This window comes from Coregonus clupeaformis, chromosome 20 (genome assembly GCF_020615455.1).
Source record: "Coregonus clupeaformis isolate EN_2021a chromosome 20, ASM2061545v1, whole genome shotgun sequence".
Taxonomy (NCBI): Eukaryota; Metazoa; Chordata; class Actinopteri; order Salmoniformes; family Salmonidae; genus Coregonus; species Coregonus clupeaformis.
Genome location: NC_059211.1, coordinates 52,050,808 through 52,065,675, shown reverse-complemented (window position 1 = coordinate 52,065,675; position 14,868 = coordinate 52,050,808).

Sequence of the window (14,868 nt, the reverse complement as noted above, 5' to 3'; positions counted from 1 at the left end):
CTGCTCCATGGAATGGCCAGCTTTCGCAACGACTCCATCTGATGCCACTCTCGCCCTTTTCAATGCCACTGGAGGACCTGGAAGGCTTGTGGGGACCTTGAATGGCTTGTGGGGACATTAAATGACTTGTGTGGACCTTGCAGGTTATGTATGTTCAACTCAGCATGCTGTGTCAGAAGCAGAGCAGCATTTCTGAAACAGAACAATGAGCTTCAAGTCTTCTCTATGACATTTAAATTGAGCTGTAAATAAAAGATGATCAACAAGAACGTATCTTAAGAGTTTATGACATACCTTATGTTGAGCTTTGTCTCGCTGTGTTATCTGTGTTACAAAGGCCTTGTCACGATCGTCTTCCAAAGGAGTAGACCAATACGCAGCGTGTTGAGCGAACATGATTGACTTTATTAATTAAGTGCCAAAACCAAAACAATAGACGATTCATGAAGTCCCCAGTTACAATGACCGTAAAGGAACAAAAACCCACAACACCCACAGGAAAACATACAGATTAAATATGGCTCCCAATCAGAGATAACGAGCCGACAGCTGACACTCGTTACCTCCGATTGGGAGTCATTGACCAAACATAGAAATAAACCCAACAGAAATACAAACATAGAAATACACCCAACGAATGAACATACCCTGGCTCAATTTACAGAGTCCCGGAGCCAGAGCGTGACAGTACCCCCCCCTAAAGGCGCGGACTGCGACCGCGCCTCAATACGGGCTAAACAAGGGAGGGCTGGGTGGGCATACCTCCTCGGCGGTGGCTCTGGCTCTGGCCTTGATCCCCACCTCCTCTCCCACCCCCCAAAGTACCCCTGGTCCTGTCTAGCCCCGCTGGCCGGAGCCGGACTGACGACACGCGCCCCTGGCTTGGTGCGTGGAGGACGAACGGGCCTTACCAGGCTGACGACGCGCACCACTGCCTTGGCGCGGGGAGCAGGAATGGGCCGGACCGGGCTGACGAAGCGCACCCCTGACTTGGTGCGGAGAGCGGAACCGGGCCGGACAGGGCTGACGACACGCACCACAGACTTGGTGCGGGGAGCAGGGATGGGCCGGACTGGACTGACGACGCACACCACTGGCTTGGTGCGGGAAGCTTGGATGGGCCGGACTGTACTGGGGACACACACCACTGGCCCTACACCGGGATCTGGAACGGGCCGGACCGGACTGGCAACACACGCCAGTACCTCTCGCCGTGCCTCTACTTCCTCCATCCCCTCTTTGACCAGTGGCCCCCGTAACCCGGCGGCCTTCTCCGGCAACCCACTGGACCGCTCTATCGCGGCCTCCTGCTGGTCTCGCCGTCGTGAGCCCCCCTAAAAATTTCCGGGGCGTCTCTCCTACCCGTGGCCCAGGTCTCCATGTCCCTCGCCAGCTTCTCGCCCTTCTGCCATAATGTCAAGCCCCTCTCTTCCTCACTCGGCTTGACCCAGTCCAGAAGGCGAAGGAGATCTGTGAGGGATCTCCCCGGCGATGGCTCCTGGACACGCTGCTTGGTCCCATCTTGGTGGGTTTTTCTGTCACGATCGTCTTCCAAAGGAGTAGACCAATACGCAGCGTGTTGAGCGAACATGATTGACTTTATTAATTAAGTGCCAAAACCAAAACAATAGACGATTCATGAAGTCCACAGTTACAATGACCGTAAAGGAACAAAAACCCACAACACCCACAGGAAAACATACAGATTAAATATGGCTCCCAATCAGAGATAACGAGCCGACAGCTGACACTCGTTACCTCCGATTGGGAGTCATTGACCAAACATAGAAATAAACCCAACAGAAATACAAACATAGAAATACACCCAACGAATGAACATACCCTGGCTCAATTTACAGAGTCCCGGAGCCAGAGCGTGACAGGCCTGCATGATGCTGCACTTTCAAGACCCCCTTATAATGTCATATAATCATATCATAATGATCCTTACTAAATGCACCATTTTGCATCAGTTGAAATGTTGATAAAGACAAAACATATTTTATTCTAAGGTATTATAAAGGACTTTATGCGCTCATTACAAAGTCTTGTCAGTATACCATTGTAGCACATCAGAGCATGGTTTAACTAGCAGATACCAGAGATATTGTGCAGTATTGCCATAATAGTCTATGTTGGGAGCTGGGAGCAGTGTCTGGGTGCAATGCTGTTCAGTGTCCAAGGTGCTGAAATCAGCAATCAGCTCTCTTCTATTTTTACCTCAAATAGCAGTACTGTCCATGGTTCTGAAACATTATTTATGTGTGCACTGTTTTAATTGCACAATTTGGGATTAGCACAGGTTAGATATAAATGCCTTAATTTTACCTGCTGCTTTCCCAATAGTCACCACATCAGGCTCAAGATCACTCAAGATTTACTTTGAAATTGGACTTCTGTCCATGTCCTAAGGACGACGGCAAATGCCTTCAAAACCGCACACTATGGGCAACAGTGAACGCTATTACCATCAAGTAGGCTTGGGTTTTGCTAGGGCGTTGTGTACGGGGTGGCAGATGGGCGTAATCTCATGACTCCGGATCTGAAGGTTGCGTGTTTAATCCCAGTGTAACGATCCCGGCAGTCTGAGTCGGGTCCTGTCTGGTGACTAGTTTTTCTGTTCGTGATCTCCAGTTTCCCGAGGGTTCGGGAACGCTCCGGGGAGCTCTCTTGATTTCCGCACCTGCATCCCATCAGCAATCTGCACACCTGGTCCTGATCATCACCCTTCTTAGGCTCTGGCCTAACATCCAGTCCCTGCCGGATCGTTAGCCATGAACAGTAGGTTTACCAGAGTATCAGTCTTAGAGCCTAGCGTTAGTTTTGTTGTTTTTGCACCGTGTTGGTTTGTTGCTTACTTACCCCCGTTTTGTTCCATCTGCAGTCACCCGTCCGGAACCTTCATCCAACCTCTGCCTGGTGGTCGGCGGCTGCCGACCCAGGATGGGATCAACCACTGCACCCCCAACAACTAATCAACGCCGCCCGCTCTGTTCCCTGGATTATTCAGCATCACTCTTGAATTTGTAATAAACACTCACCTTCGTTTCAACTTACCTTGTCCTGGTCTGCTTCTGGGTTCTGGCTTAGCAACTCGTGACAGAACGATCCGGCCAGTAATGAACCCAGCGGACCTGGACTCTGTTCGCCATGCCATTACCCATCAGGAGAAGATGTTGGGCCATCATAGCACGGTACTACAGGAGATCGCGTTGTCAGTTCGGAACCTTTCTACCGGTCTGACGGAGGTCCAGAACCAACGCAAGTTTCCGGTGGAGGATCCACTACCGGTTTCACCCATCTCGCCTGCCGCTTCTGGAGCTGTGTCCTTCCGTGAGCCCAAGGTTCCGACGCCGGATAGATATGAGGGGGAGCTGGGAAGATGCCGTTCCTTCCTTATGCAGTGTGGATTAGTGTTCGATCTACAGCCCTACTCTTATGCCACAGACAAGGCTAGGATAGCCTTTGTGATTGCGTTGCTGCGTGGTCGAGCGCTGGAGTGGGCTTCAGCCGTTTGGGAACGACAAAATCAAATCAAATCAAATCAAATTTTATTGGTCACATGCGCCGAATACAACAAGTGCAGACATTACAGTGAAATGCTTACTTACAGCCCTTAACCAACAGTGCGTTTATTTTAAACAAAAAAAGTAAGAATAAAACAACAACAAAAAAAAAGTGTTGAGAAAAACAAAGAGCAGAAGTAAAATAAAGTGACAGTAGGGAGGCTATATATACAGGGGGTAACGGTGCAGAGTCAATGTGCGGGGGCACCGACTAGTTGAGGTAGTTGAGGTAATATGTACATGTGGGTAGAGTTAAAGTGACTATGCATAAATACTTAACAGAGTAGCAGCAGCGTAAAAAGGATGGGGTGGGGGGCAGTGCAAATAGTCCGGGTAGCCATGATTAGCTGTTCAGGAGTCTTATGGCTTGTGGGTAGAAGCTGTTGAGAAGTCTTTTGGACCTAGACTTGGCACTCCGGTACCGCTTGCCGTGCGGTAGCAGAGAGAACAGTCTATGACTAGGGTGGCTGGAGTCTTTGACAATTTTGAGGGCCTTCCTCTGACACCGCCTGGTATAGAGGTCTTGGATGGCAGGGGAGCTTTGCCCCAGTGATGTACTGGGCCGTACGCACTACCCTCTGTAGTGCCTTGCGGTCAGAGGCCAAGCAGTTGCCATACCAGGCGGTGATGCAACCAGTCAGGATGCTCTCGATGGTGCAGCTGTAGAATTTTTTGAGGATCTGAGGACCCATGCCAAATCTTTTTAGTCTCCTGAGGGGGAATAGGCTTTGTCGTGCCCTCTTCACGACTGTCTTGGTGTGCTTGGACCATGATAGTTCGTTGGTGATGTGGACACCAAGGAACTTGAAGCTCTCAACCTGTTCCACTACAGCCCCGTCGATGAGAATGGGGGCGTGCTCAGTCCTCTTTTTTTTTCTGTAGTCCACAATCATCTCCTTTGTCTTGGTCACGTTGAGGGAGAGGTTGTTGTCCTGGCACCACACGGCCAGATCTCTGACCTCCTCCCCTATAGGCTGTCTCATCGTTGTCGGTGATCAGGCCTACCACTGTTGTGTCGTCGGCAAACTTAATGATGGTGTTGGAGTCGTGCCTGGCCATGCAGTCATGGGTGAACAGAGAGTACAGGAGGGGACTGAGCACGCACCCCTGAGGGGCCCCCGTGTTGAGGATCAGTGTGGCAGATGTGTTGTTACCTACCCTTACCACCTGGGGGCGGCCCGTCAGGAAGTCCAGGATCCAGTTGCAGAGGGAGGTGTTTAGTCCCAGGATCCTTAGCTTAGTGATGAGCTTAGAGGGCACTATGGTGTTGAATGCTGAGCTGTAGTCAATGAATAGCATTCTCACGTAGGTGTTCCTCTTGTCCAGGTGGGAAAGGGCAGTGTGGAGTGCGATAGAGATTGCATCATCTGTGGATCTGTTGGGGCGGTATGCAAATTGGAGTGGGTCTAGGGTTTCTGGGATTATGCTGTTGATGTGAGCCATGACCAGTCTTTCAAAGCACTTCATGGCTACAGACGTCAGTGCCACGGGTCGGTAGTCATTTAGGCAGGTTATCTTAGAGTTCTTGGGCACGGGGACTATGGTGGTCTGCTTGAAACATGTTGGTATTACAGACTCGGTCAGGGACATGTTGAAAATGTCAGTGAAGACACTTGCCAGTTGGTCAGCACATGCTCGGAGTACACGCCCTGGTAATCCGTCTGGCCCAGCGGCCTTGTGAATGTTGACTTGCTTAAAAGTCTTACTCACATCGGCTACGGAGAGCCTGATCACATAGTCGTCCGGAACAGCTGGTGCTCTCATGCATGCTTCAGTGTTGCTTGCCTCGAAGCGAGCATAGAAGTGGTTTAGCTTCGTCTGGTAGGCTTGTGTCACTGGGCAGCTCGCGGCTGTGCTTCCCTTTGTAGTCTGTAATAGTTTTCAAGCCCTGCCACATCCGACGAGCGTCAGAGCCAGTGTAGTATGATTCAATCTTAGACCTGTATTGACTCTTTGCCTGTTTGATGGTTCGTCGGAGGTCATAGCGGGATTTCTTATAAGCTTCCGGGTTAGAGTCCCGTTCCTTGAAAGCGGCAGCTCTACCCTTTAGCTCAGTGCGGATGTTGCCTGTAATCCATGGCTTCTGGTTGGGGTATGTACGTACGGTCACTGTGGGGACGACATCATCGATGCACTTATTGATGAAGCCAGTGACTGATGTGGTGTACTCCTCAATGCTGTCTGAAGAATCCCGGAACATGTTCCAGTCTGTGCTAGCAAAACAGTCCTGTAGCTTGGCATCTGCGTCATCTGACCACTTTTTTTTTTTTTTTTTCACTGGTGCTTCCTGCTTCAGTTTTTGCTTATAAGCAGGAATCAGGAGGATAGAGTTATGGTCAGATTTGCCAAATGGAGGGCGAGGGAGAGCTTTGTATGCGTCTCTGTGTGTGGAGTAAAGGTGGTCTAGAGTTTTTTTCCCTCTGGTTGCACATTTGACATGCTGGTAGAAATTAGGTAGAACGGATTTAAGTTTCCCTGCATTAAAGTCCCCGGCCACTAGGAGCGCTGCATCTGGATGAGCGTTTTCCTGTTGATTAATGGCCTTGTACAACTCGTTCAGTGCAATCTTAATGCCAGCATTGGTTTGTGGTGGTAAATAGACAGCTATGAAAAATATAGCTGAAAACTCTCTTGGTAAATAGTGTGGTCTACAGCTTATCATAAGATACTCTACCTCAGGCGAGCAAAACCTCGAGACTTCCTTAGTATTTGATTTTGTACACCAGCTGTTGTTTACAAATATACAGAGACCGCCACCCTTTGTCTTACCGGAGCCAGCCGTTCTGTCCTGCCGATGTAGCGTGTAGCCTGCTAGCTGAATGGTATCATTGTTGTCGTTCAGCCACGACTCCGTGAAACATAAGATATTACAGTTTTTAATGTCCCGTTGGTAGGATAACCGTAATCTTAAATCGTCAATTTTATTCTCAAAAGATTGAACGTTGGCTAATAGTATTGATGGGAGAGGCAGTTTACTCGCTCGCCGTCGGATCCTTACAAGGCACCCCGACCTACGTCCCACGATATCTCCGTCTCTTCCTCAGGCGAATGACGGGGATCTGGGCCTTGCCGGGTGTCTGTAGAATATCCTTCGCGTCCGACTCGTTGAAGAAAAAGTCTTCGTCCAATGCGAGGTGAGTAATCGCTGTCCTGATATCCAGAAGCTCTTTTTGGTTATAAGAGACGATGGCATAAACATTATGTACAAAATAAATTACAAATAACGCGGAAAAACACACATAATAGTACAATTGGTTAGAGGGCTGTAAAACGGCAGCCATCTTCTCCGGCGCTGTTAGGAGTGACAAGACCCCTCCGGCGCTGTTAGGAGTGACAAGACCCCTGCATGGCTTCATACCAGGGGTTCACGGCCGAGATGAGGAAGCTCTTCGACCATTCCGTCCGAGGGAGGGACGCAGCTAGGCGCCTGTTTTCGCTTCACCAAGGAACTCGCAGCGTGGCCGACTTCGTGATCGAGTTCAAGACGTTGGCTGTGGAGAGTGGGTGGAACGAGGAGTCTCTGCAAGCGGCCTTTTACCAGGGTCTGTCGGAGCAGCTCAAGGATGAGTTGATCTCCTATCCGGAGCCTAGTGACCTGGACAGCTTGGTAGCCTTGTCTATTCGGGTGGATAATCGAGTCCGAGAGCGAAGGAGGGAGAAGCAATGGGGTCCGTCCAATCGATCAGCTTCTCAGTTCCCAGTCGGGTCGGGTGGTGGACCAGAACACGTCGATCATTCTCCACCACAAAGGATTAGTGGAGAGGTCCTCTCTCCCGATTCTGAACCCATGCAAGTGGGGCGGCACGGGTTAACCAAGGAGGAGCGTCAACATAGACGTAAGACCAACTGCTGCCTCTACTGTGGTAGCTCGGGACATTACATCTCCACTTGTTCCCGGCGGTCGTCAAACTGCCCGGCTCGCTAAAGTTGGGAGGACTTTTAGCGAGCCAGTTTCAACCCTCTCAGTACCTCTGTCAGACCCCGTTTCCCGGCTACCCTTGTGAACAGGAATCAGAGCTTAGCGATTAACGCTTTTATCGATTCAGGTGCCGATGGAAGCTTTCTTGATGCCGAGTTGGTGGAACAGCTGGGGCTTTCCAAGGAGCAATTGCCGGAAGCCATTGAAGCGACCACTCTGAACGGCAGTAGTCTGGCACGTATCACGATGAGGACTGAACCGGTTAAGATGCGGTTGTCAGGGAATCATTCTGAGATGATTTCATTCTTCATTCTGCCGTCTTCCCATGTTCCTCTGGTCCTTGGATACCCCTGGCTGAAGGAACACAATCCCACGTTCGATTGGGTGACGGGCAAGGTAACGAGTTGGAGCCTTGATTGTCATGCTAACTGTCTCAAGACTGCCTGCCCCCATTCGGTTCCCAGTCAGGTGATTGAGGCTAAACCCCCAGATTTGTCCCTGGTTCCCGAGACATATCACGATTTGGGGGAAGTTTTCAGTAAGCAGAAGGCTCTGTCACTCCCTCCCCCACCGACCATATGATTGTGCCATCAACCTGTTCCCTGGAGCTGTCTACCCCAAGGGAAGGTTATACAGTATCTCCCGACCTGAACGTGAGGCTTTGGAGACCTACATCAAGGAGTCCCTAGCTGCTGGTCTCGTTCGTCCCTCGTCATCACCCCTGGGGGCAGGATTCTTCTTTGTGGGTAAGAAGGATGGCTCTCTTCGACCGTGTATTGATTATCGGGGGTTGAATGACATCACGGTCAAGAACAAGTATCCCCTGCCCTTGATGAGTTCTGCCTTCGACTCCTTACAGGGTGCTACGGTGTTCACCAAGCTAGACCTACGCAATGCGTATCACATGGTCCGGATCAGAGAGGGGGACGAGTGGTTGACGGGTTTCAATACACCGATGGGTCACCGAGTATCAGGTGATGCCGTTTGGACTGACCAATGCTCCAGCGGTATTCCAGAGTATGGTGAACGACGTCCTGAGAGATATGATCGGTCTCTTTGTGTTTGTTTACCTGGATGACATTCTGATCTTCTCGAAGGAACCTTCCGACCACGTCCAGCATGTCCGGCAGGTTCTGCAGCGATTGTTGGAGAATCGCCTGTTCGTGAAGGCCGAGAAGTGCGAGTTTCACGCCCACACGACATCCTTTCTCGGGTACATCATCTCCAGGGGAGAGATTAGGATGGACCAGGAGAAGGTTAGAGCGGTTCTGGAATGGGCCCAGCCCGGTACGAGATTGCAGCTCCAGAGATTTTTGGGGTTTGCGAATTTCTACCGCAGATTCATCCGGGATTACAGCCGTGTGGCCGCTCCGTTAACTGCCTTGACTTCCAGTATCAGGACCTTCAAGTGGAATCCGGAGGCGGATCGAGCGTTTCTGGATTTGAAGAGGCGATTCACCAACGCACCGATTCTCTCTCAACCGACACGGCCCGTCAGTTCGTCGTTGAAGTGGACGCGTCTGATGTGGGAGTTGGCGCCATCCTGTCGCAGCGATGCTCCACGGACAGTAAACTCCATCCCTGCGCCTACTACTCTCGTCGCCTTCGCCTGCGGAGAGGAATTACGATGTGGGTAACCGGGAGCTTCTCGCGGTGAAACTTGCCTTGGAGGAGTGGCGCCACTGGTTGGAGGGGGCGGAGCAACCGTTTATTGTCTGGACTGACCACAAGAATCTTGCTTACGTGCAATCGGCTAAACGTCTCAACTCCCGTCAGGCCAGGTGGGCGTTGTTTTTCGGACGATTCAAGTTTTCCCTGACGTTCCGACCTGGATCTAAGAACGGCAAGGCGGACGCCTTGTCCCGGATGTTCTCCAAGACGGAGGAGAGTTGGTCCAAGACCGAGACAATTCTCCCCCGGAACTGCGTCGTGGGAGCAGTTATGTGGAAGATTGAGGAGGAGGTGCTGGCGGCCCTTCGGACTCAGCCCGGTCCCGGTAACGGTCCACCCGGTCGGTTGTTTGTGCCTGAGTCGGTTCGTCCTGCTGTCCTCAAATGGTCCCACGCCAGCAAGATGGCTTGTCACCCTGGCGTGGCTCGGACAATGGCGTTTCTTCGCAGACGTTTTTGGTGGCCTGCCATGGCCGAGGATACTCGGGGTTTTGTTGCTGCCTGTCCAGTGTGTGCGCAGAATAAGAGTACCAATCGGCCCAGCTCTGGACTACTTCACCCCCTTCCTATTCCCCGGCGACCATGGTCGCATCTGGCCCTGGACTTCGTCACTGGGTTGCCCGCTTCTGAGGGGAACACGGTCGTTCTGACTATCGTGGACAGATTCAGCAAGTTCGCCCACTTTGTGCCAATTGCCAAGCTTCCCTCTGCCTCGGAGACGTCCGAGATCCTGGTTAGGGAGGTTTTCAGGGTCCACGGTTTGCCCAGTGATATCGTTTCCGACCGTGGCCCTCAGTTTACCTCTGCTGTCTGGAAGTCCTTCTGTTTGGCCATTGGAGCTACAGTCAGTCTCACATCTGGTTTTCACCCCCAATCCAATGGTCAGGCGGAGAGAGCCAACCAGAAGATGGAATCCACGCTACGCTGTCTGGTCTCTTCCAACCCCACCTCCTGGGTCTCTCAGTTGCCTTGGGTTGAGTATGCCCACAATACTCTCCCCTACATCTGCCACTGGGATGTCTCCCTTCCAGTGCCTGTATGGCTACCAACCTCCCCTGTTCCCTTCTCAGGAGAAGGAGCTCTCAGTGCCTTCTGTTCAGGCCCATATTCGTCGTTGCCACCGGACCTGGCATCGGGCCAGAAAGGCACTCCTTAGAGTTTCGGACCGGTATCAGCTCCAGGCGAATCGTCGCCGGATCCCCGCTCCCACCTATACCATCGGAGATAGGGTTTGGTTGGCCACACGGGATCTTCCGTTACGGACTGAGTCTAGGAAGTTGTTACCGAGTTCATTGGTCCGTTTGTGGTGGAGAAGGTGATCAATCCAGTGGCAGTTCGACTCAAACTACCGAGGACGCTCAGAGTCCATCCCACCTTTCATGTCTCCTGCCTCAAGCCTGTCTTCCTCAGTCCTCTGTTGCCTCCTCCGCCTCCTCCTCCTCCTCCTCGGATGATCGGAGGTGGTCCTGCCTACACGGTGCGTCGCATCATGGATTCCAGACGGCGGGGCCGGGGTTTCCAGTATCTCGTGGACTGGGAGGGGTATGGTCCTGAAGAGAGGAGTTGGATTCCGCGGCGACAGGTCCTAGATGCTGACCTCATCAGTGACTTCTACCGCCTCCATCCTGGCGCTCCGGGAGTCCGCCCGGTGGCGTTCGTCGGAGGGGGGGTACTGTAACGATCCCGGCAGTCTGAGTCGGGTCCTGTCTGGTGACTAGTTTTTCTGTTCGTGATCTCCAGTTTCCCGAGGGTTCGGGAACGCTCCGGGGAGCTCTCTTGATTTCCGCACCTGCATCCCATCAGCAATCTGCACACCTGGTCCTGATCATCACCCTTCTTAGGCTCTGGCCTAACATCCAGTCCCTGCCGGATCGTTAGCCATGAACAGTAGGTTTACCAGAGTATCAGTCTTAGAGCCTAGCGTTAGTTTTGTTGTTTTTGCACCGTGTTGGTTTGTTGCTTACTTACCCCCGTTTTGTTCCATCTGCAGTCACCCGTCCGGAACCTTCATCCAACCTCTGCCTGGTGGTCGGCGGCTGCCGACCCAGGATGGGATCAACCACTGCACCCCCAACAACTAATCAACGCCGCCCGCTCTGTTCCCTGGATTATTCAGCATCACTCTTGAATTTGTAATAAACACTCACCTTCGTTTCAACTTACCTTGTCCTGGTCTGCTTCTGGGTTCTGGCTTAGCAACTCGTGACACCCAGTGGTACACACTCATTTTTTTATTGTTTTCCGTATTACAAACCTTAACCCTTAACTTAACCATTCGGAATGAATGCCTAAACTTAATGTTTTGACCTTATCCAAAACCTTAACCCTTAACTTCGAAATTTGAGGTTTGGAGAAACAGAATGATGCTGAGCAGGAGGAGACGGCTATATTGGTTCGCTAATACAGGACTATTAAAGGCCCAGTGCACTACTTTTGTGGAGACATTTTTTCCCTCAGAACGTTATATATTTTCAGGGGGTGCTGAGGGTGCACCCCTACTTCCCGCGGCTATGAATTCAGACCAGCCTTCCTGATTGAACTTTCATAAACTACATTAGTAGAAAGTGGACTGGTTTGGCCTATGACAACCACTCTAAAAAGTCAAATAAATTATCTTCCCAGAGCCTTTCAAATCAAGATGTCCATTTATTAAAGACCCTCTTCAGCTATTTTTTTTTACTTTCCCCATTGGAAAACTATATTCAGAGTATAAATACAGTAAAGTACAGGCACGTAAGGGTGAAGTACACATACTTGAGCAAAATAGTGTTTTTCAGAATAATAAAAAATTGTATTCAAGGAGTTGGTCTCTCTGATGGGTGCACTCTGATGTCATCAGCATTCCCCCTTGATTGCTGGAACAATAGAGGAGCAGTAGAGGACAAAAGGGGAAAGGCCCACCCACGCACTTGTGCCATGTCATGAGGAGATCTGCACCAGCTACTGAAATGCACCTTTCGTTAAGTAAATCTTGTGATAACTGAGTTGCTTGGGAGGCTGGAGTGGGTCTTTAAGAAATAGTGTAAATTCAACTAGCTTGTAAAATCTAAATACTATCCCCATTTTTCAGGTATCCATAGGATTAGTCTCTTCTGAGAGAAAACACATTTCTTGGATATGTGTGCTGAGGTTACCATAGGACACACCTCAGAGAACCTGTCTTCATATTGAAAGTGGCCTACCAGTCAAGTCTCTGGTCTCAGGTGAGAACAACCCGACCACAGCTCCATCTCTTGATTCCAATGTCAAAACCGCTTACCGTGCTGGAACTGCTGACCAGCGCAAGGCCACAGTCCTCTGGGAGTCCATCCTGTGTGCTGACCCCAGAAACCCCTCTGCAATCAAGATGATCCTGAGGAAGTTTGGTTGTCTAGGCTTAACTCAGAAGGTTGTGCCGTGTCCTGAGCTGACCTAGCAGGCCCTGCAGCATCCAGATCTGTCACAGAGTGTTGTGAAGCATGTGGAGGCCAGTGCCAATGCCAGTCAGGTGTCCGGGTAGCTTTCCTGGAAGCGGCTGAGGGATAGTCTTGATCAGGAACTGAGCAAGTCCAAGAGGCCTAAACTGAAGCAGCAGCGACAGAGGAAGAAGCCAGTCAGCACGTTAGATCAGGAGTCTGGCAACATTTGGGGCAAGAGAGCAGCCAGCTGGAGTAAAGAAGAAGACATCAGCTCGCCCAAACGCCTGAAAGAGATTGGAGCATTGTCACTGATATTCCACACACATCAGGGTTGGGGTCAATTCCGTCAATTCTGTCAATTGAGGAAGTAAACTGAAATTCCAGTTTGAATTCAATTTTTTTTGTCATAGAGGGGCAATGAGGGAATTTTTAAGTGGAATTTGAATTTCAGTTTACTTCCTGAATTGACTGAATTGAAAAGGAATAGACCCCAACCCTGGCACATATACACATAGGCACACACAAGTTAAGTTTTATTAGTCGTATGTACAGGATACACATGGTATACACCGTCCAACGAAATGCTTACTTGCTTACTTGCAGGTTCCTTCTCAACAACAGTAAGAAATAATCAAATATAAAAATACGACCATAAAGTAAATGGCTCTGTAGACACAAACTCAAACACATTGATCTCGAGGATTACATCATCATATACCTCTTCTTCTTCTTTTTTTTCTTCTTTTTTTTTTTGGGGGGGGTTAATTATCATAAGATCTGTCAGTTATGTATTTTGATTCACCATTTATATGTGAGTTTCATGTAAACATTTGTAATGAGAGAAAGGAGAACTGCACATCAAACTGGCCAGGCCAGGATAGGAATAAAATAGGGTGGTGGTACAATATTACCACTGAATGTAGTGACTGTGTAAAAATCTAAATGGCTTTCAAAAACAAACATATATAACAGAAAAGAGATCATGAAATGTTCCTCATCAATTCAAATGGACATTATAGACCTCTTTGATCATTGCATTTCAGGCACAAGTCAGAAGATGGGAGTCTATTCAAATGAAAAAGAAGTGAAAAAATAATGCAACTGGTTTGTATCCTGGTGACAAATCAATAACACTGTAATATATTTTAAATGAATTAGAAATGTTAATTTCTTCTTCATCACTTTCTGGAACTTAACCTGTTTGGAAACAGTGAAAAAATGGGAAAACAAATTATTCCATGAACAGAAGAAAATAAACACAAAAACTCAACCATAGCATTTTGATAGAGGGAGACAAACAATAGTCTATGTTACTGATGGAAATTTAGGAACAACCAGAGCCATATATTTGTATTCATCTAAATATATTTGGGAACAACCATCTATTGTCTTAGAAAAGGTGATTGGAAGAGGGCTCTTCGTAACGCCCATCCTGACCACAATGTTGTGGGTCACTGTGTGGTGGTACAGCGTCTGGTGCATGGTGAAAATTATTTAAGATAGGCCTACTCTTCAAAGAGGTAGGGTTTCAGATGTTTTCGGAAGATGGGCAGGGACTCCGCTGTTCTCAGTAGTGGTGCGTGGGTATAAACAGTTGTGTTGTGGAGGAATGCGAAATGACAGCTGTTGTTCTTTGAACATGTTTTCTCATTTATACAATTTCACATCCTGGTAAATGTCCTGTAATGACAGACATCAGGGCGTTCTATATTAGTATTAAGCAGTTTGCTGTCCTATGAGGTTTAATGGATCATGACGAATGGATAGCAAAACTGTCGGGTAAATTGACGTTTAAAGAAGTCATTAGCCATTCCAACCAGAGCTAATTCACGCGCATCACCCTTAATGTTAGAGGTAAATGCAGCATCCTACAATGCTTGCAGCTCTACCGCCACTTTCTGCTAGTAGAATGAGCACAGTGTTCAACAATGCCTGCTAAAGGGGGTTAAATGGCTATCACGCAAAAGAGATCATGAAATGTTCCTTATCAATTCAAATGGGCAGTTAAGGACGACTTGACATCACATTTCAGTCAGAAGAAGGTGGCAGTCTCTTCAAATGAAAAGGAAAGTTAAAGAGTAAGCCAACTAGCCAAGCAATATTGTAATTTATTTGCTTGAGGTGAACCGTTTTTTTGGTTTGGAAGTGACAAACAATGCAACCAACTTTATTGAGATATGAAAGTCAAAATTGAGGGGGCTAAAGATTTGTTTGAACACCCCTATTATTAGTTGTTTTTTTTACAACCTCCATTGAAGTCATTTATACTGTCTAATGATATAACTGTTGTAAAGACAGTGTATTTATTCTAGGCT